Source organism: Lepus europaeus, chromosome X, assembly GCF_033115175.1.
Source record: "Lepus europaeus isolate LE1 chromosome X, mLepTim1.pri, whole genome shotgun sequence".
NCBI lineage: Eukaryota > Metazoa > Chordata > Mammalia > Lagomorpha > Leporidae > Lepus > Lepus europaeus.
In genome coordinates, this window is record NC_084850.1 from 108,450,362 (window position 1) to 108,471,031 (window position 20,670).

The window sequence follows — 20,670 nt, forward strand, 5'->3', positions numbered from 1 at the left end:
GGCCCCTGCACCCGCATGGGAGACCCGGAAGAAATTCCTGGCTCCTGGCTTCGGATCAGTGCATCTCTGGCCATTGAGGCCAATTGGGGAGTGAACCAGCAGATGGAAGACCTCTTTCTCTCTCTCTGCCTCTCTGTAACTCCGCCTTTCAAAGAAATAAAAATCTTTTTTAAAAAATAAAAAAGGAAATATGTGAGCAATAAAATGGCAGGGATTGGTGACTAATTGGTTGCAAAATATGAAGGAGAGGACGTGAAAGACACTGAGTTGCAAACATTATGTTAAAAGACAGGCTGCATTCCTCAGCCAGCCACGAAGGAACAACTTGTACCAGACCTACCTTCCCGAAGTCAGCCACTAGAAACCAGACAAAATACTTGAAGCAACTCCTTCCAGACACTGAATGCCAGCAGCAAGGAGCCGTGAGCTCTGAAAGAGAGGCGACAAAGGCAGAGAAACCTACTGAGTAGAGGAACTTTCCAGACTGTGGTGGAAGCCGGGGAATCCCAAGCAGAACACAGGAGTCCTGCTGGGTGAGGAGAAGGAGACTGGAGTTCAGGAAAGCAGAGGTCTCTGGGATTTGAAGGGAAGACTCCCCAGAAAGAATGAGCTATGCAGAGAAAATGGTCAAGAAATCCACAGGGAGTCCTGTTTGACCAGAAAGCAGCGCATACCCACAAGACGCACGATTCCACCAGGCTGGGCACAGAATAGCTACCCCAGAAGGAACAAGGACCAGGAAGCTCTTAGCTGCACGGGAGGTGTCTGAGTTTCGAGCACTTAGATTGCAGGAACACTTGTGGGATTCAGTAGCGCCCAGAAAGTTGAAGCCGTGGTGATAGGTCTAAACTAGCCCTAGTTGGAAGTCTATTCTAGACCTGCCCTAACAGAGCAGAAATACAAGCTTGGAGAGGCTCAGCCTGAGTTACATGGAACTTAACTGCCTGTCAAAACAAAAGTCAGCACTCCTTTAAGAAGACAATAACATTAACAACAGAACATCATGTTCCGCAGCCAACCCAAATTGCTTCACTTGTTCAGATAGGTAAAAATGTGATGCTGCATGGAGAAAAGAACAGGCACTAGAAACAGACCCAGAGGTGAGAGAGAGGAGCGAATTGGCAGACAAGGACTGTAATAGCTCTTTACTATTCTGATCATTGTTATTATGAAAGAGAGAGAAGCTCTTATATCTGCTGTTCCCAAATGCTCACAATGACTGGGCTGGGCTGGGCCAAAGCCAGGAGCTGAACTCAATCCAGGTCTCTCACAGGGGTGGCAGCAACGCCACTAGCTGAGCCATTACCTGCTGTCCCTAGGGTCCACATTAGCAGTAAACTGGAATGGTGAGTGCAGCTGGGACTCGAACCTAGGTACTTTGATGTAGGACACGTGTGTCTTTATCTGTATCTGAACTTCTGGGTTAAATGCCTGCCCCTAAATGGCTATTATAAATATGTTAAAAATACTTAGCTGGAAACACAAAAGGGGAGAAAAATGGAAGACACTAATGAAAGAACCAAATGACCACTATTACATGGTTTCACGTATATGAAGTACCTAGAGTCCTCAAATTCATAGAACCAAAAGAAGAGTGGTAGCTTCCAGGAGTTGGGGGAGGGAGAAATGGGGAGTTAGTGTTTATCAGGTACAGAGTTTCGATGTGGGAAGACGAAGGAGTACTGGAGATGAATGGTGTCAACGGTCGCACAAAGTTAACATACTCAATGCACCAAACTGTGTACACTTACAAACAGTGAAAAGGACAAGTCTTACGTTATCTGTATTTTACCATAATTTAAAAAGAATGGGGGCTGGCTTTGTGGTGCAATGGGTTAAGCCACCACCTGTGATGCCAGCATCCCATATCAGAGTGCTACTTGAGTCCTGGCTGCTCCACTTTGAATCCAACTTCCTGCTAATGCCCATGGGAAGGCAGCAGAAAATGACTCAAGTGCTTGGGCCCCTGCCACCCACATGGGACACCCAGATGGAGCTCCAGGTTCCTGGCTTGGGTCTGGCCCAGCCCCAGTTATTGCAGCCATTTGGGGAGTAAACCAGTGGGTAGAAAATCAATCTCTCTCTCTCCCTCTCTCTGTCTCTCTCTGTAACTCCCTTTCAAGTCAGTCAATCAATCAATCAATCAATGAATAAAGTAAGTCTGTGTAGAAGGAGGACCACGTGGTGAGGCAGGAAGTCCTTTTATAACCAGCCCTCTCATGAGAACTACTTTCTGAGGACACGCCCCATGACCATGGGCCTCCCACCGGGACCACCTCCTCAACGCCAGAATTGGATTAAGCTTCCAAACCTATTTTAATTTTTTCTCTTAATTTTTAATTTTACTTGAAAGTCAGAGAGACAGAGGAAGATTCAGAAACAGACCAAGATCCTCTGGTTCACTCCTCAAATGCTTGCAACAGCCAGGGCTGGGTCAGGCAGAAACCAGGGGCCAGGAACTCCACCTAGGCGTCCCACGTGGGTGGCAGGGACTCCCAGGGTGCATTAGCAGGGAGCTGCATTAGAAGGGGAGGAGCCAAGACTTGAAAGCAGGCACTCAAACATAGAAGACGACCTAACCACTGTATCAGATGCCTGCTCTCCACTCTGCTTAATACCATTGAATTATGACTTTGGGCACCAAACTTTATCTCCAGGACCTTGGGGGGCATTTGCCATTCAAATTCCTATCCAGACCATAGTAAATGACATCTTTAAAATAGGGGGGAAAAAAGTCGACCTAGAATTCTGTACGCAAAAGAAAAAAAAATGCAGCTAAAATGCGAAGGTGAAATAAAGTCTTTTCCACACAAACAGCTGAGAGAATTTGTTGCCAGCAGACATGGAATATAGAAATGTTAAAGGGAACTCTTCATACTGAAGGAAAATAACACCAGATGGGAATTGAAATCAATATAAATGAATAAACAGCACAGTCTTGGTAAATATGTGCTAAATGTAAAACACTTTTCCCTCATTGTTTTAATTTACTGAAAAAATATTGACTGTTTAAAGCAAAAACAATGAAAGTGGATTGTGAGATGTAAACCTACGTAGAAGTGAAACATAAGCTAACAATAGCACAAAGCATGGGAGAAGAAAGTCAGAGTCTATATTTTATGATACATGAAGTGGCACCCGATCATTTGCAGGTGCACTATGTTCTGTTACAGGAGCCTGTTGTAAACCTGTAATAACCACAATAAAAGAGATCTACCTAGGAAGATGATAGTTGGAGATAAAATGGAATGCCAAAAAAACCTCAAAACCAGGCATGACAAGAGGAAGGAAGAAAGAAGAGAAAGATAGGGCTGTCGTGTGAAGCAGCAGGCTGTCATTACTTGCGAAGCCAGTGTCCTACATCAGAGTGCTGGGTCCAGTCCTGGCTGCTCCGCTTCCAATCTTTCTTCCTGCTAATGCCCCTAGGAAAGGACACAAGAGAACCTGACTGATGCACTTCCAGGCTCCTGGCTCTAGTCTGGCCCAGCCCCAGTGTTTTTGAGGCATTTGGGGAGTGAACCAGCGTAGGAAGAGCTCTCTCTCTTTCTCTCTCACTTTTGCTCTTTCAAATAAATGAGGAAAAAAAAAAAAAAAAAAGGACAACTAGGTGCCAGCGTTGTGGTGCAGTGGGTAAAACCGCTGCCTGTAGTGCTGGCATCCCATATGGGCGCCAGTTCCTGTCCTGACTGCTCCACTTCTGTTCCAGCTCCTTGCTGGTCCACCTGGGAAAGCAGTAGAAGATGGTCCAAGTGCTTGGGCCCCTGCACCCACGTGGGAGACCTGGAGGAAGCTCCTGGCTCTTGTCTTTGGCCTGGCCCAGCCCCAGCCACTATGGCCATTTGGTGAGTGAACCAGTGCATGGAAGATTTCTCTCTCTCTCTCTCTCTCTCTCTCTGTAAATCTTTCAAATAAATACATAAATCTTAAAAAAAAAAAAAAAGGACAACTAGAAGAGAAGTAGTAAGATTGTATATTTAAATTCAACTATACTATTAATTAAGTTTCAATGGTCTAAACATACCAATTGAAAGGAAGATATTCTCAGCCTAGATTAAAAGAAAGACCTATTTCTCTCCTAATTTTCAATAACGGCATTTAATACAAATGCATAAATAAGTTGACAGCAAGAGGATGGAACTATATATAGCTAACATAATCACTAATCTTACAAAAAATTGGAGTGGCCATATTATTATTATTAGAGTTTATCATTTTCCCAAGGATAAAGAAAAATATTTCATAATAGTGAATGGGTCAATTCATCAGGATCAATGATCAGTCATAATATCTATGTATCCATTAGCAGAGCTTTAAAATACAGGAAAAAAAAGACTAACAGAACGAAAAGGAGAAATATGCAAACCCATACCTATGGTTTTACATTTTAATATTCTCTCAGTGATTAAGAAAACAAATAGACAAATTCAGTAGGAATGGAGAAGACTCAAACATGGCAAAACCAAAGTGATGACATGGACTTTTATAGAAGATTCTGTTCAGCCACAGGAAAACAGTCTTTTCTTATAAACTGAGCGTGTGGCTTCACAGACCCAAAAGGATCAGAATCATGGGAAGTATGTTATATGACTACAGTGGAGTTAAGTTTTTTATAAGTAATCAAAAAAATCTGGAAAACATCCGAATACTTGTACATCTACAACATGATAAATCACTGATGAATCAAGAGGACACTAGAAAATACTTTTGATTTAATGAAAATCCAAACAATGTTTCCAATTTTGTGGAATGTAACTAAAGAATTTCTTAGAGATTCTTCTCTCTACTTGCTTTATTATGAGAAGGCCCCAAATCAGTAATTTAAGAATCTATCTTAAGAAGCAATCAAAAGAAGAGCAAACTAAGTTCAAAATAATGAAAGAAATATAGAAAGAATATAGAGACTAGAAAATAACATATATGACACAAAGATACAAAAAAATAAAAGCATCAGCATCATATTTTAAAGTAAATTGTTAGTTTGGACAAACCTCTACCTCGATTAAGAAAAAAGAGAGAAGGCAAAAATCCCTTATTTTTTTTTAAGATTTATTTTATTTATTTGAAGGATAGAGTTACAGAGAGTGGGGGGTGGGGGGTGGGGTGGGGGGGTGGGTCCTCCATTCACTGGTTCACTCCCCAAATGACTGCAATGGCCAGAACTGGGCCAGGAGCTTCTTCTGGGTCTCTCATGTGGGTGCAGGGGCCCAAGCACTTGGGCCATCCTCTGCTGCTTTCCCAGGCACACTAGCAGGGAGCTGGATCAAAAGTGGAGCGGCTGGGACTTGAACCGGCGCTCATATGGGATGCCGGTACTGCAGGCTGGGGGCTTTAAACTGCTGTGCCACAGCGCCAGCCTGGTAATAGCCCTTTTAACCTAGGAAGAGGTTAACTTTCTTTTAAATAAATATTTGCTTATTTATTTGAAAAGCAGAGTTACAGGGACAGGAGGAGACAGACAAACACACATATACACACACACACACAGTGAGAGAGAGAGAGAGAGAGAGAGAGAGATGCTTTATTTGCTGATTCATTTACCAAATGGCTGCAACATCCAAGAGCCTGGAATGCCATCTGGTCTCCCACATGGATGGCAGGGGACCAAGTACTTGGACCATCTTCCTCTGCCTTCCCAAGTGCATTAGCAGGGAGCAGGATCGGAAATGGAGCAGCAGGGACTCGAACCGGTGCTCATATGGGATGCTGGCATCTCAGGCAGCAGCTTAACCCACTGCACCTCAATGCAGCCTCTAGGCTAACTTTCAAGATGAACTCAACCCTAACAGCAAGTGAAATCCAGCAGCAATTTGTAGAATCCTTCAAGAGAAACAAACACACCTATATTTATCTGCCACTATCCCATTGGACGATCCCACTTTGCTCTTTGCCAGTGTGTAAGTGAACCAGTTCAAACCTAGCTTCCCGAACACCACTGACCCATCTCGCCCTACAGCACAGCTAAGCAGAGCTGCCAATACCCAGAAATGCATCCGGGCTGCATGCAAGCCTGATGACCCAGATGATGTGGGCAAGGATATCTATGAGCACACCTTGTTTGAAATGTTGAGCCCTGTCTTTGGGGGCACACGTCGAGGAATTGGCATGTAAGACAGCTCTGCAGGTTCTCACCCAGTAGTTTGGCATTGCAATGGAAAGACTTGATGTTACTTCGGTGGGCACGAAGTAGCAGGTTCAGAGCCAAATTTGGAGTACAAACAGATCTGGCAGAATCTGGGGCTGGGTGACATCGAAATCTTCCCTGACAGCATGAACTCCTGTGAGACAGGTGACATGGGCCCTCGTGTTCCCTACAGCGAGATCTATCAGGACATCTTGTCAACCAGGATGACCCCGAGGTGCTAGGGATCTGGAATCTTGTGTTCATCCACTATAGCAGGGAGAATGTTGGTGTTCTGAAACCCGTTCCCAAGAAAAACATGGGCCTGGAGTGACTGGTGTCCGTGCTGCAGAATAAGACATCCAAGTAGGACATTGACCCTTTTGTCCCTTACTTTGAAGCCACTCAGAAAGGCACAGGTACCCAGTCAGACATTAGGGAAGTTTATGTTGGCAATACTGGTGGGATTGGCATGGCCTACCAAGTGCTGGCTGACTAGGCTCAGACCATCACCGAGGCCTTAGCTGATGGTGGTAGGCCCGATGACACAGGGAGGGGGTATGTGTTGAGATGGATTCGCCGTTGGGCTATTCGATACTCCCACGAGAAACTCAATGCCAGCAGAGGTGACTTCAGTACTTTAGTGACTGTTGTCAGCCAGTGCCTGGGGGAGGCTTTCTCTGAGCTAAAGAAGGACCCAGCCATGGTGAAGGTCATCATTCACAAAGAAGAAGTGCAGTTTTTCAAGTCTCTCAACAGAGGGCGTCGCATCCTGGATAGGAAAATTTCAAAGCTGGGAGACGCTGTTTGGCTCCTCCATGACATCTGCAGCTTCCTGGTGCATCTCACTGGTCTGACTGCTGAAGAGAAGGGCCTGGAAGCTTTGAAGAGGAGAGGAAATTGAAATCCCAGGGCAAGGGAGCTGGTGGGAAGGGCCTCATTATGCTGGACATTTGCACTGCTAAAGAGGACCTGGCAAAGGGCGCAGCAGCCCCAGAGGAGTCCCTAGAGTTTAGCTGCCATGCAAACTGCAGTGGTAGCTGTGTGTTTGAGAGGGCCGTGGCTACGGGGCTGGGAGATGTTCGTGGATGAGGTAGCACAGGCCAGGAGCGTGGAGTGGTCCTGGACAAAACTTGTTGCTATGCCAAACAAGGAGGGCAGATCTACAACGAAGGCCACCTGGTGAAGGTTGGTGACAGGAGCAAGGACGAAGCAGAGTTCACGGTGAAGAAAGCTCAAGTGGAGGAGGGTTTGTGCTGTCCCTAGGAATGAGCCACGGTAGCCTCAGAGTGGGGGCCCAGGTCCCGCTGTTTGTCAATGAGCCCCAGTGGAGACCCGTCATGAGCAACCACACAGCTACGTGCATGCTGAACGTGGCCCGGTGCTCAGTGCATGGGGACGCCAATCAGACACTCCTGCAGTTGACGTCACTGCCAAGGGAGCCACGTCCACCCAACAGCCAGCTAAGGCAGGCTGAAAAGATGGCTAATGAGATGATCCTTGCCACTAAGCCGGTCTACAGCCATGACTGCCCTCTGGGTAGCTGCAAAAGCCATCCAGGGCCTGTGGGCTGTGTTGGGTGAGACCTGTGTCTGATCCTATGTGAGTTGTCTCCATTGGGGTCTCAGGGTCCCAGCTCTTGGAGGACCCTCCTGGGCCTTCTGGCTTCCCTCATTTCTGCCGAGTTCTGTGGAAGGAACGCAGGTCATAAGAGAGCTTTTGTGATCGCCATCCAAGGTGCTATTGCCAAGGGTATCTAGAGGATTTGTGCTGCCACAGGTGCCAGAGTCCCGAGGGCTCTCAAGAAAGAGGAGGGCTTGAAGAACTCCCTCTCCGTCATGGAGGTCAACATGAAGGTCAAGACAGCGCCAAGCAAGGACGCGGAGAGGGAGATCGCTGACCTTGGTGAGGCTCTGGCCACTGCAATCACCCGTCTGCTCAGAACACAGGCAAGAACGTGGGCTTGCCAGCAGGAGGCGCTGCAGCTGGCCGCTTCCCTTGCCCAGCTCCGCCTGGGAGATGTGAAGAACTGACAGAAAGGGCAGCTTCCTCTGGGAAGCGTCTCCCTCTCACCTGTTGGCATCAGTCCAGCCCGGAGCCTGCCACAAGGACTCCTGAATTTCGGGATCTGACAGACCACCTGTCCTCCTAACCCAGCGGTAACGGGAGCACACCTGGGAGCCATCCTGTGACACAGATATCTTTGTCATGCTCACATCCATACGGACAGTTCTCATCCAACCCACAACTTTGGGGTCTGTGCATGGGAATTTTTGCTAGGACCATGTGCAATTAAAAAAGAGAGAGTTCGAGAGTTCATGTGAAATGCACATTATGAAAAAACCATGTGTGCATTTCAAAATTCTTTGGCACTAAAATCAATTTCTATTTATTCAATAGAGAGAGAGAGTGCACCCCTATCTGTTGATTCACTCCCTAGGTGCCCACAAGAGCTAGGGCTGGGCCAGGCTGAAGCAGGGCTGCCACATGGGTGACAGGAACCCAACTGCTGCCTCCCAGGGTGTGCATTAGCAGGGAGCTGGACTTGGGAGTCAGAGCCAGGACTTGAACCCAGGTGTTCAAATATGAGACATGGGTGTCTTAACTGCTTGGCCAAGCACCCACCCCAAAACTTATCTTTGAATTTCATTTTTACATGAACTTTCTGTGGTTCTCGTACATATCGTAGTTCTGTTTTCAAATTTCCTTTCCCATTTTCAACCCTTCTTCCTAGTTTGCAGCCCAGAAAATTAGGCCCTGGTCCTGTATATAATAAGTCAGTCAGTGCTGATGTACTCGTATCTCTTCACCTTGTTCACCTACTATATCCCTTCCCTGTTTACAGCAATACTGTACTATGCCCGAGGATAGTCTCCTGGTGGACTTCCTCGCCGTCTTGTCTCCTGGGCTTTTCTCCTCTGTTCACAGAGGGGTAGTGGCTTTGCTGTGGTAGCATTACCACGAGCAGATATTTAAGCAGCAGCTGCTACACTTGCTGCATCTAGTGCCAAACATTTAGAGCACGTGTTACAAGCACCGTTCTTGGAGATGGGACTCACGTGGGTGCGATGGAGGCTTCAACGTACAGAGAGCACACACTGTCTTTTTCTAAAGAGTGGGCACCCATGGATCCGCGTCTTCGTGGCAGACTGAAACATTACAACAGCGGACAACGACCTCCCTCGCCAACCTTCCCCACTGGCCCCCTGAAGCCACTTAGCTCGGAGGCTAATGCTTGGCACCCTAATCCTTCCAGTTTCGATCCGTGTCTCCCTCCGCTGCACACACTGGCTGCTGCCCAGGAGGCCACGTGACTGAAGTCGAGCCCGTGAGAACCATTTCTTGCGGGATTTGGAATTGGGAATAAAAAGGAGTCGGTTTCTTCTCTACGGCTAAAGCTGTGTAACTGAGACGCAACGTGCAGACATCTTGGGCCTTGGCGACAGGAAGCAGACTAACTGGTCTGTAGAAAGAGCTGGAATGAAGGCTTCAAGCAGAGAGAGGCAGAGATAGGGGACAGAAAGAAATCCATCTGCATTACAGAGAGTTTTCTCTTCCTGGAAGCAGCCCTCCCCAGGACTAAACATAATGAATAAGTTAATTTTTGCATCTGTCACAAAAGTTAAAGAAGAAGTACTATGGAGAAAAGTAAAAGGCCAGCAGAGACAGGGGCACTGGGAGAAGGAGCCACAGAGAGGTCAAGGAAGCCTCGTTAACACGGTGAAAGCCGAGGGAAGGCTTAAAGGAGGAGAGACAGAAGGCCTGCATGCTACTTGGTCTTTTTCATCAGTTAACCTGCTGAGCCAGCATCTTTTGAGTGGGACTCAAACCACCAGACTGCGTTTGAAGTTTACCCTGCAAGCTCTGGCATGCTCTCCACCGTCAGGCTTTGCACATTTAATGAGCATGACAGAGGATTTGGTGGATGGAAGGCTCTGGCCAAGTGAGGCAGCTTCCACCCAGAAATGCCCCTTGGGGTTTGGGACCAGTGACCTCCCTAACATGGCTACTGCAAACAACTCTTTTGAAAAGTAGCTATTAGCTTGCTCTGGGCTCTTGTCAAAACTGAACACCTGACTCATGGAGGCTTTGTGACTCCGCAGCCTGGCACTCCCATTTTGGGGCAGGTCCGTTCAGCCTCAGTGACTAATAAGGTGGGATGAACCCATTCAGCTTCCCTTGTGCATCTTGACTTTTTTTCAATTTATTTGAAAGGCAGACAGACAGGGAGTGAGGGGGAGAGACAGACAGACAGACACACATACACATACACACACAGATCTTCCATCTGCTGGCTCACTCCCCAAATGGTCACAACAAGCAGGGTTAGGCCAGGCTGAAGCCAGGAGTCTGGAATTCCATCCAGGTCTCCCATGTGGGTACAGGGGCCCAAGCACTGGGGCCATCTTCCACTGCTTTCCCAGGTGCATTAGCAGGGAACTGAATGAGAGGCGGAGTAGCTGGGACATGAACCAGGCACTCCAGTACTGGATATAGGAGTCCATAGCAGCAGTTTAACCTGCTGCGCCATAACACATGCCCCAGCATCTCGACTTTAGGTGGAAAAGTGACAGCTATCCTTTTTGGGAATAATTTTCTCCCCCTATATTGCTTAAAGTAAAGCCACAAGGGACCCTTGAGTCATGGACATGCCTCTAGCACAAGTGGGGAACCTTTTTTCTGCCAGTGGCTATTTGGATATTTACAACACCATGTGCAGGTCATACAAGATTACCAACTTACAAAATCAGCCTGCTGTAGATTTACTGAATTTCCAGTCCCGCCCACCGTTGTTCTGGTAGGGCCAGACCAAATGATTTTGCTGGCTTTATATGGCCCACGGACCGGATGGTCCCCACCCCTGCATGCCTGGGCCTGGTTCACTGATGGCTCAACTAAACCAAAATCCAATGGTGTCCAGAGTTGCTGCAGCTATTGAATCTCACCAACACTAAACATGGCTCTACTTAGTGGGCGGAACTTAAGGCTATTCTCATGGTTTTGATCAACACTTCCTTTGAAGAACCTTGCTGAGTTTTCCCTTTTTGACCATTGCCAACGGCCTAGTTGTTTGGTTTGGCACATGGAAAGCTATAGACTGACTGATGAATGACATCTCTCTTTAGGGCCACATACTCTGGAAACACATGGTGGCTTTTGATCTAAGCATCTGGGTCACGGATGCAGATGCCCGTGGAAAGGTCCCTTCTTGCTAATCAAAGCTTGCACTGTCCAGATTACCAACATGGCTGCCTGCATCAGACCTGGCGGTCCCTGTCCCCAACATGGGAGCCCCAGCTAGAGTTCCCAGATCCTGGCTTCAGCCTGGCCCAAACCTGGATGTTGTGGCCATTTGGGGAGTAAAGCAAACCAATGGATGGCAGATCTCTGTCTATGTGTCTCTATCTGTGTCACTGCTTGTTTTTCTGCATTTCATATAAATAAAAAGAAAAAAGACAATAACCAATATATCTTTTTAAAAAAGGTTGACACAAGTGCCACATTGCACAGGACATTGATTCTACCACTCCAGGAATACTGAGCACACTGACCCTATGGCCCCCTTTTGGGCCTATCCGTGGGATTTGGTTGCTGTTGACAGTTTTAAAGGTTACTGTGTTACTGCTCCAGTCTGGTCAGCTGAGTCCAAACAGATGAGTACTGTGACCCTTGACGCTAATCCGTATCACGTGATGAGCTCCCCAGACCATTTGCAGGCTGGCTAGAATGCTCCTTCTATTGCAAAACACACACAGTGGGCTGATTGTCATGGTGTTCGGTGATCTTCCATGCTCCCTACCACCCGCAGGCATCTGGCACTGTGGAGTGCGACCAGCCTGCTTCAAAACCACCTTCAAAGGATTTCTGACTCTACTTCCCTCACCTCCACCTGGTCTACACGTCTTACTAGGTGCAGCTGGCCGTGTCCCCAGAAATGGATTATCCCTACTCAGTTAATTCCTGAGTGATGATTAGGACGATTAGGGTCCCTAGGCTTGCTGTTTCTTTCTTTACTTTCATGGCACCTTCAAGCCAGCCTGGCTGGTACATTCTCTGGGTGCCAACTCAGCCCAAAAGCGGCCTAGGATATTGAAACTCAATTCTGGTTTGGTTACCTGGATCCTAAATGACCAATGTCTAGATCATAAGGACCATGGCGACCTGGTCGAGTACACAATTCATTGAGTCCACCTACATTGACCCAAATGGGCCAATGTGGGGAGACATTCTGGGTCTCCATGAGTTTTATAAGAATACCCTCTTCCTTCTTGCATCTGACCCTTGTGGACCAACGATCGGGGTCTGAGTAATGGCTGACTGGGAAATGCTGAAGTTATAGCCACTGGAAATGGGCTGCACCAACTTTGTGGAGGTGGAGGGAGAGCAACAAGGCCAGCACAAACACTCATTGGTCCTTTTAGAACCACCTTTCTCATGAAGGAAAACTGCCCTATGTGGCTCTCCATCATAACTGTTTTGCCTGAGCACTGACTTCTAGGTCGACTGATCTCTGCCACACGGGTCTGATCACAGTCTGATGGCTATTGTCATTTATCTTGCTGAGAAACGTATCAGAAGCAGCAGAGGAGGGACCCAGCTAACAAACTTTCACCCCAAACACCTGTCGGCACCAACCCCATTTCCATGGCCATCACTCAGTCATTCTATGAACTGGATACATGTCACCCAAAGCTGGTGGTGCGTACAAGTAGAACAGGCTGGACTGACCCCTCCCAGACAAGCTCTCCCAACTCCTCCTCCACCTCCTCCTCCTCAAACAGCCATACAGAAGCGAGAATCCTATGGTACACCAGTGTTACTCCACCTAAACTACCGGAGAGGAGCTTCTTTGGGAACGAAAACGTTTGTCAGAGGTTACGGTTGGGGGTTGCAGGAATGGGCGGCCCCATAGTCTGGCAATTGATAGAGGCTGGCCCTGGCAGAGTGGGTGCGGAGGAACCATCACACGGTGAGCCAAGAAGCAGAGACAGAGAACCTAGGCTGACCTTGAACTGAAATAATCAAACCTCTCAGGAGAGCCACCCTCCGAGGGCATGCCACTCATGACCCAAAGCCCTCGCACCAGCCCACCTCTCAGACGCCATCATTAGGTCAAGTCTGTACCCACAATCAGTCATTAAGACATCAGGGTTTAAACATCTGCTTGGATTTTTTGGTTTTGGGTTTTGGGGAGACAAGTCCTATTCAACCCCCAGCTGCCCAGAAGGCCACACGGGAGACACTTTTAGTCTGTTCCCCAACTGATGTAGGTCCTACTGGGAGCTGGGGCACGGGAAGCAACAAATGTCAAGCCTGGATTGACAAGCACCCTCTTCAAGTGGCGTGCTGGTAGGTAGAATGACAGGCCATCCTTTCACTGAGGGACCCTTGATCTCTCTCCTCTGCCATGCTTCTTGTTTGCTTTTACTCCTTGGAAGCCAACACGTGAGTGTGAGATTACCCCTTGGGGGCCTGCGATGTGGTGCAGTGGGTAAAGCTGCCACCTGTGATGCCGGCATCCCATATGGGCACCGGTTTGTGTCCAGGTTGCTCCACTCCTGATCCAGCTCCCTGTTAATGCGCCTGGGAAAGAAGTAGAAGATGGCCAGCGCCGTGGCTCAACAGGCTAATCCTCTGCCTAGTGGCGCTGGCACACCGGGTTCTAGTCCCGGTCGGGGCACCGGATTCTGTCCTGGTTGCCCCTCTTCCAGGCCAGCTCTCTGCTATGGCCCGGGAGTGCAGTGGAGGATGACCCAAGTGCTTGGGCCCTGCACCCCATGGGAGACCAGGAGAAGCACCTGGCTCTTGCCTTTGGTGCGCCGGCCGCAGCGCGCAGGCCGTGGTGGCCATTGGAGGGTGAACCAACAGCAAAGGAAGACCTTTCTCTCTGTCTCTCTCTCTCACTGTCCACTCTGTCAAAAAAATTTTAAAAATTTTAAAAAAAAATTAAAAAAAAAAGTAGAAGAAAGCAGACCAAGTCCTTGGGCCCCTGCACTTGCATGGGAGACCTGGAAGAAGCTCCAGCCATTGCAGCCATCTGGGGAGTGAACCAGCAGATGGAAGACCTCTCTCTCTTTCTCTCTCTCTCTCTCTAACTCTGCCTTTCAAATAAATAAATCTTTAAAAGAGGGATATTTGGGGGATATTTGTCGTATTTTGTCCAGAATTCCCATGTATTTTAGTTGAAGGTTTTTTTTTTTAATTTTTTATTTTATTTATTTATTTATTTATTTTTAATTTTTGACAGGCAGAGTGGACTTAGTTGAAGGTTTTTAAAGATAACTGGCATGAAACAGAAATGCCCTCTGTGATACCTGTTTCCTCTTTTCTGTATAGCTCTTCTCTCACTCTCAACTCCTGCCAGTTCACAGTTTCTGCTCTGTTATGATCTGAGTTTGTTCTGACCCTTAGTGGTCCCCAAAATAATTCATGGCTTCTCTCTAGATATATGCTCACCTTCAACTTCCTTTGCTATCTGTTTCATATTTTGCAGTTCAGCTACTCAAGAGAGGTAATATGGTAAAACCAGTATGGCAGTTCTCTTTCTTAGAGATTTATTTATTTATTTGAAAAGCAGAGTAACAGAGAGAGAGAGAGAGAGAGAGAGAGAGAGAGAGAAAACTTCCATCCATTGGTTCTCCCCCCAAATGGCCACAACAGCCAAAGGTGGGCCAGGCTGAAGCCAAGATTCTGAAATCCCACCAGGTAGCACTTAGGCCATCTTTCACTGCTTTCCTAAGCCATCAGCAGGGAGCTAGGTTGGGAGCAGAGCTGCCAGGGCATGAACTGGCACTCTGATATGGGATGCTGGTGTTGCAAGTGGGGCTTATGCTGCCGAGCCACAACACCAGCCCCAAGCAGTTTTCTTAACAATAGCTGAAGGTACAGTAGGGTCCCTTAGAAGGAACTGTCAGTAGACACTGGATATATTTAGAGGTCGCTGTGGGTAGAGCAAATAATTGATGTATCAACCAGCTTCTTTGGAACCTGCATCCTCTCTTTCTGGAGGGGTGGGAGCAAGAAAAAATAGGTTGCTAATGGGAGGTAAAGAAAGAGAGAATATTGAGTACAAACTATTCCAGGGATATAATGTTTTTGCTTGTGACTCCCTTAAAAGTAAATTAAAAAAAAAACAAAAAACAAAAAAACTATTAATCTTTTCACACATTTGAAAGTTATCTAATTTTTTTTTTTTACTAGAAGTTTAACCAATTACAAATTATGTGTATTGGTCATGGTGAAAGGTTTTGTTCTACAAAAAAGATTTCAAACACTGAAGAGCTTAAAGAATAAGGAAGCTTATTTTTTTTTTCATATAATGGTTTCACGTTTCATCTTCAACATGTGGCTTTAAGATCATTCTACTAGTCACTATTCCGGCTAGCAGGGAGAAAGCACAGAATCCCAGGGCCAGGGATTCCAGGGCACGGTTTGTCTGGGGCTGTGAAACCCCAGCTCAGCTTGAGGTGTCAGTTCCTGACTCACGCCTGTGGGTGGGGCGTCAGGAAGCCTGCAGACCATAGCTGGTTGCGTCCAACGCCAGCTCAACCCCCAACTTCCCCTTAAGCAAGGGAAGCTGAAGTTATTTCATCACTTCAGCCCGCAAGCCATTGAAGAAATCTGTGTCACATGACCCTGGCTTTGCCGCACAGGAGTCTGGGAAATGTAGTTCTACGCTGAGCAGCCACGTCCTAGTTACGACTGGATTGTTATGGAGGAAGGAAAAATGGATTTTAGTAAGTGTGGCTCCCCAAGGTCTGTAGATCTACAGACTAGAAGACAAGTTGTCTGCCTCTGTCTACCCAGCAGCCAATAGGGATGGGGGAATAGGATAACCATAATGAAAGTCCTTTTTGGAAAAAGGAAAATTTTGAAATGAATAGTCATTGATCCAGAAAGATTGTTAAGCCCATGTTGCATGTAATGCAAAGACTCCCAGCTCTGGCTGTAGATTAAATCACATGTCCAGACTATCTGAACGTTCCTGGCTCTGCGGATGGAGAGAATTCTCTTGTTCATTGTCTTTCTGAGGTTTTGGCTTTGCTCTCTGGATTTTCTCCCTTGTCGATAGTCTCCATGAACACATATGAAGAACAAGTTTGGGAAATAACCGTTTGGGGAGACGGGTGATGTTCACAACCTGGTTCTTGCTGTTATTGTCATCCTCTGTGCCATCTAGAGGGTTGGTAAAGCTGTATTAGTAAGGCTCCGCTATTGCCTCTGGGATTCCCCATGGTCCTGATGCTGACAGTGTCTCGATCCCACCAGAAAAATGTGAACCCTCACTAATATAAAATCTATGCCTTACTGCTCTGTACTTTTTTTTTTTTTTTGACAGGCAGAGTGGACAGTGAGAGAGAGAGAGAGAGACAGAGAGAAAGGTCTTCCTTTGCCGTTGGTTCACCCTCTAATGGCCGCCGCGGTAGCGCGCTGCGGCCGGCGCACTGCGCTGTTCCGATGGCAGGAGCCAGGTGCTTATCCTGGTCTCCCATGGGGTGCAGAGCCCAAACACTTGGGCCATCCTCCACTGCACTCCCTGGCCACAGCAGAGAGCTGGCCTGGAAGAGGGGCAACCGGGACAGGATCGGTGCCCCGACCGGGACTAGAACCCGGTGTGCCGGCGCCGCAAGGCGGAGGATTAGCCTGTTGAGCCACGGCGCCGGCTTTTTTTTTCAAATATAGTATGTTTTTGCAAACATATGCCTAAGGAAGGTGTAATATTTTTAAAGGCATTTTCAGTAGGTGAGTGGTCTGCCTTCCAAGTTACTAGAGGTCACAACTGTACCGCTTCTCTCAGAATTCCCAGCCCTTCGGGCTCACTATTTCTTCACCATTTGCTGCCTGCCCATTAAGCAAATGCTGCAAAGTGTAGGTTTTTGTTCTAGCAGTGCCTCCCTTTCATGGTACCAATTCCTGTATTAATTAAGGAAGGTCTTGCTGGTTTCACAAAGAAGCCCTTTAAATTATAGAGACTTAAAAAACAAAGACATCTATTTCTGTCATATCACATGCTTTTTAAGAGAAAAAAAATTTTTAAAGATTTATTTATCTATTTGAAAGACAGAGTGACACACAGAGAGGAGAGAGAGAGAGAGAAAGAGATTTTCCAGCCTCTGGTTCACTCCTCAAATGGCTACAACAGTCTGGTCTGCCAGGAGCTTGGAACTCCATCCAGGTCTTTGAGATGAGGTGGTAGGGGCCCCAGGACTTGGGCCATCATCAGCTGCCTTCCTAGCTACATTAGCAGCACTGGAAGTGGAGTGACTGGGACTTGAACCGGTGCTCTGATATGGGGGGCCACAGTTGCAAGCCATGGCTTAACCCGCTGAGCCACAACATAGGCCCCTGTGTTTTAGGTCTCTACCCAGTCAGAAAGGAATCAGGTCACGACAGATCTGCTGCCTTTAACGTGAGATTTCATTTCCACGCTAGCCAGTGGCAGAGGAGAAGGAAGGATCACCCAGGGTCAGAAATGCTCTCTTAAACAATAGACTTGTACTCATTACCTGTGCTCAAATTCCGCTGATGAGCAATCTTGCCTATGGTCACTTCTAGTTTCAAGAGAGACCAAGAAATTTAGCCAAATCTCAGTTAACAATGATGGCGAGAATGGATTTTGGTGGGCAGTCAGCAATTTCCAACACAGGAACTAATTTCTTTTTCTTTTTTTTAAAAAGATTTATTTATTTGAAAGACAGAGTTACAGAGACGCAGAGGCAGAGAGAGAGAAAGAGAGAGACAGAGAGAGAGAGAGGTCTTCCATTGGCTGGTTCACTTTCCAGATAGCTGCAATGGCTGGAGCTGTGCTGATCCGAAGCCAGGAGCCAGGAGCTTCTTTAGGGTCTCCCACGTGGGTGCAGGGGCCCAAGGACTTGGGCCATCTTCTACTGCTTTCCCAGGCCATAGCAGAGAGCTGGATCTGAAGTGGAGCAGCCAGGACTCGAACCGGTGCCCATATGTATGTCGGCACTGCAGGCGGCTGCTTTACCTGCTATGCCACAGCGCCGGCCCCAGGAACTAATTTCTAACATGCTATTAAAATTGACATTTTAAAGTAAAATGTACAGGATTTTATCAAGTGTATCCAATGGATACTAAGTTCAGTAGTAATTTAAAATCCACAATTGTCCATTTTTAAAGAATTTGAGGAAGCCCTTCTTTTAACAGCTGGATATATCACATTATTCGTTTCTTTCCTAGAAGTGATAATTCCATTTCTCCTCCCCACTAAATACTATGCTAATATAATATATTTAATGTTTTAGGCTGGAAAATCTTTTATTAATCATCCTATCATATTTCTTTGGAACAAATATATATGTGTACATATATGTATATATATGCATGTTTAAAATTAAAATAAATGTCTAATTTTCTGAGACCAAAGGGCTGTACATGTTAGTTATTCTTATAGATTAAATTATAATTATGATGATTAGAACTGTCCAATTGATCAAAACAACATAAATGTTATATGAATTTAAAAAATTAATTATTAAAACTTTATGTAAAACACATAACTTAATAAATTAAATGGACTTTTAAAAATAGTCCATGTATCCAAAAATGACTAGTGTTTATTGCTAAAATGAGATATACTTAATATCAATTACTTCTTATTTTTCATTTTTATAGAGGTAAGCATTGAAAAAATATTCATATCCATAAGTAATTCATATCCATAAGTAATTAGCATAATTAGTAATTCATATCCATAAGTAAATAGCAATGCAAGGAGTACTGATATCGTAAAATTACTTAATTCTTTAAACTCTCTGCCTCAAGAAATGCAAGAGACAGACAACTTTGCTCAAGGTGTAGTCAAGTGGAAGGTGTTACACGAGACACTTTCTACGATGCTAGCACACTACAGATAGTACTATCATGCTGTCCAACGTATTAGTCAGTTTCCCATTGTTAAAAGGGCTGGGTGACTTTAAGAAAAGAGGTTTTGAAGGCTGCATGGTGCCAGCTCTGGCAGAGACCTCATGGAGAATGGCATCATGGGAGGAACATGTAGAGGATGAAGAGATCACACAGTGATACAGGCGGCCCCACAGCAAGGAGAGAACAACGTTGCTCTCCTAGAAAACAACTCACTCTTAGAGGACTACACGAGGGTCCCATGAGAACGACTTAGTCCTGAACTGGGGGATGCCTCTAGTGACCCAATCACCTCCCAGTGGACTCCACCTCTTAATAGCACCATGCTGGGGACCAAGATTCCAGTACATGAACCTCTGGGGGACAAACCACATAAACATCATAGCAGTCAACTGTAGGCGGCACCTTCATTCACACTGTCATTTATAACACATTCACTGAAATTGTGAATGCTGTCTTGTGGAGTGAAAAAGTACGACATCCCACTCAGAGAAGTTATTCCTGGAATGTGCATCGGGGCAGTGGTTAAGATGCCACTTGGGACACCCACATCCCATAGCCAAGTGCCTGGTTCCAATTCCAGCTACTCCACTTGTGACCTAAACCCCTGCTAATACGCACCCTGGGAGGCAGCAGGTGATGGCTCAAGAACTTCATTCCCTGCCATCCTCATGGGAGACCCAGACGGAGTTCTGGGCTCCTGGCTTTGGACTGGCCCTGACCCAGCTGTTACAGGCATTTGGGGAGTGAACCAGTGGGTGGAAGATATTTCTCTCTCTCTCTCTCTCTCTCTCTCTCTCTCTGCCATTCAAATAAAATGAAAGGAAATTTAAAAAATTCGAATTCTATTTTAAAAAGAAAAGTGTTCCCTTAATATAAAGGTGAAAAAGAAGTATACTTCAAGTTCAGGAAACATTAAAAAAATAGAATGTTTTCATTTTCTATGGAAAAGTTATAAAACTTTATTAGGAGATTTTAAAGATCTAACTGAATTGAGGAAATATTATGCTTATGGATTAGAAGAATAATATTGTAAAGATGTCATTTCTGGTTGCTAGGGCAGTAGCCAGAGCCAGTCAGAGGTGCCAGGCTCACGGACTGCCAACACGCTCTTGGCTAGAGATTTACTCCATCCCTCCTTGCAGGAGGAAAAAAAGAAACATTAAAAAAACAAAAAAGGCTAGTTCAAAGTCCAAATTCTTATTTTATGGATGTAAAATGCCTGGGTTGCTACAAGATCACCATGGTTTTCAGCCATGCTCGGACACTGAGTTTTTGTGTAGGCGGTTCTACAGTTTTGTACCAGCCTACAGGAGAAAAGGCCCGACTCACAGAAAGCTGTTCTTTAGAAGAAAACAACACTAGGGTCCCACACAACTTCCTGGATTTGTGTTTTCTCACCGAAAGCCTTATTGTTAAGTTCAGTGATTCTAGTGAATCTACTAAGAGAATGTAATTTCATTTAATTTTATAAGGTATACAAGTTATCTCCTATTTCGATGTCAGTTTTTCAATAAAGTTTTGATTATGGGCAAAAATAAAATGTCATTTCTCCCCCAAGATGATCGAAAGATTTAATGCAAACACAATCAAAACCCCAAGAGACATTTCTGTGAAACTCGAAAAGCTGATTTTACAATTCATACGGGGCTGCAAATGGACAAGAA

General features: G+C 46.0%; 1 long non-coding RNA gene and 1 pseudogene across 1 annotated transcript in view; one reads left to right on the plus strand and one right to left on the minus strand.

Annotated features, from left to right (window-relative positions):
• Positions 1-357: 357 nt before the first annotated feature.
• Positions 358-20,670, minus strand: part of LOC133753245 (uncharacterized) — a 95,018-nt gene continuing 74,705 nt past the window's right edge. Inside the window, exon 4 of the long non-coding RNA XR_009865036.1 lies at positions 358-429. This is a non-coding gene — a long non-coding RNA (uncharacterized LOC133753245). The remainder of the gene's footprint in view (positions 430-20,670) is intronic.
• On the plus strand, positions 5,768-8,151 carry LOC133753649 (alanine--tRNA ligase, cytoplasmic-like; annotated as a pseudogene).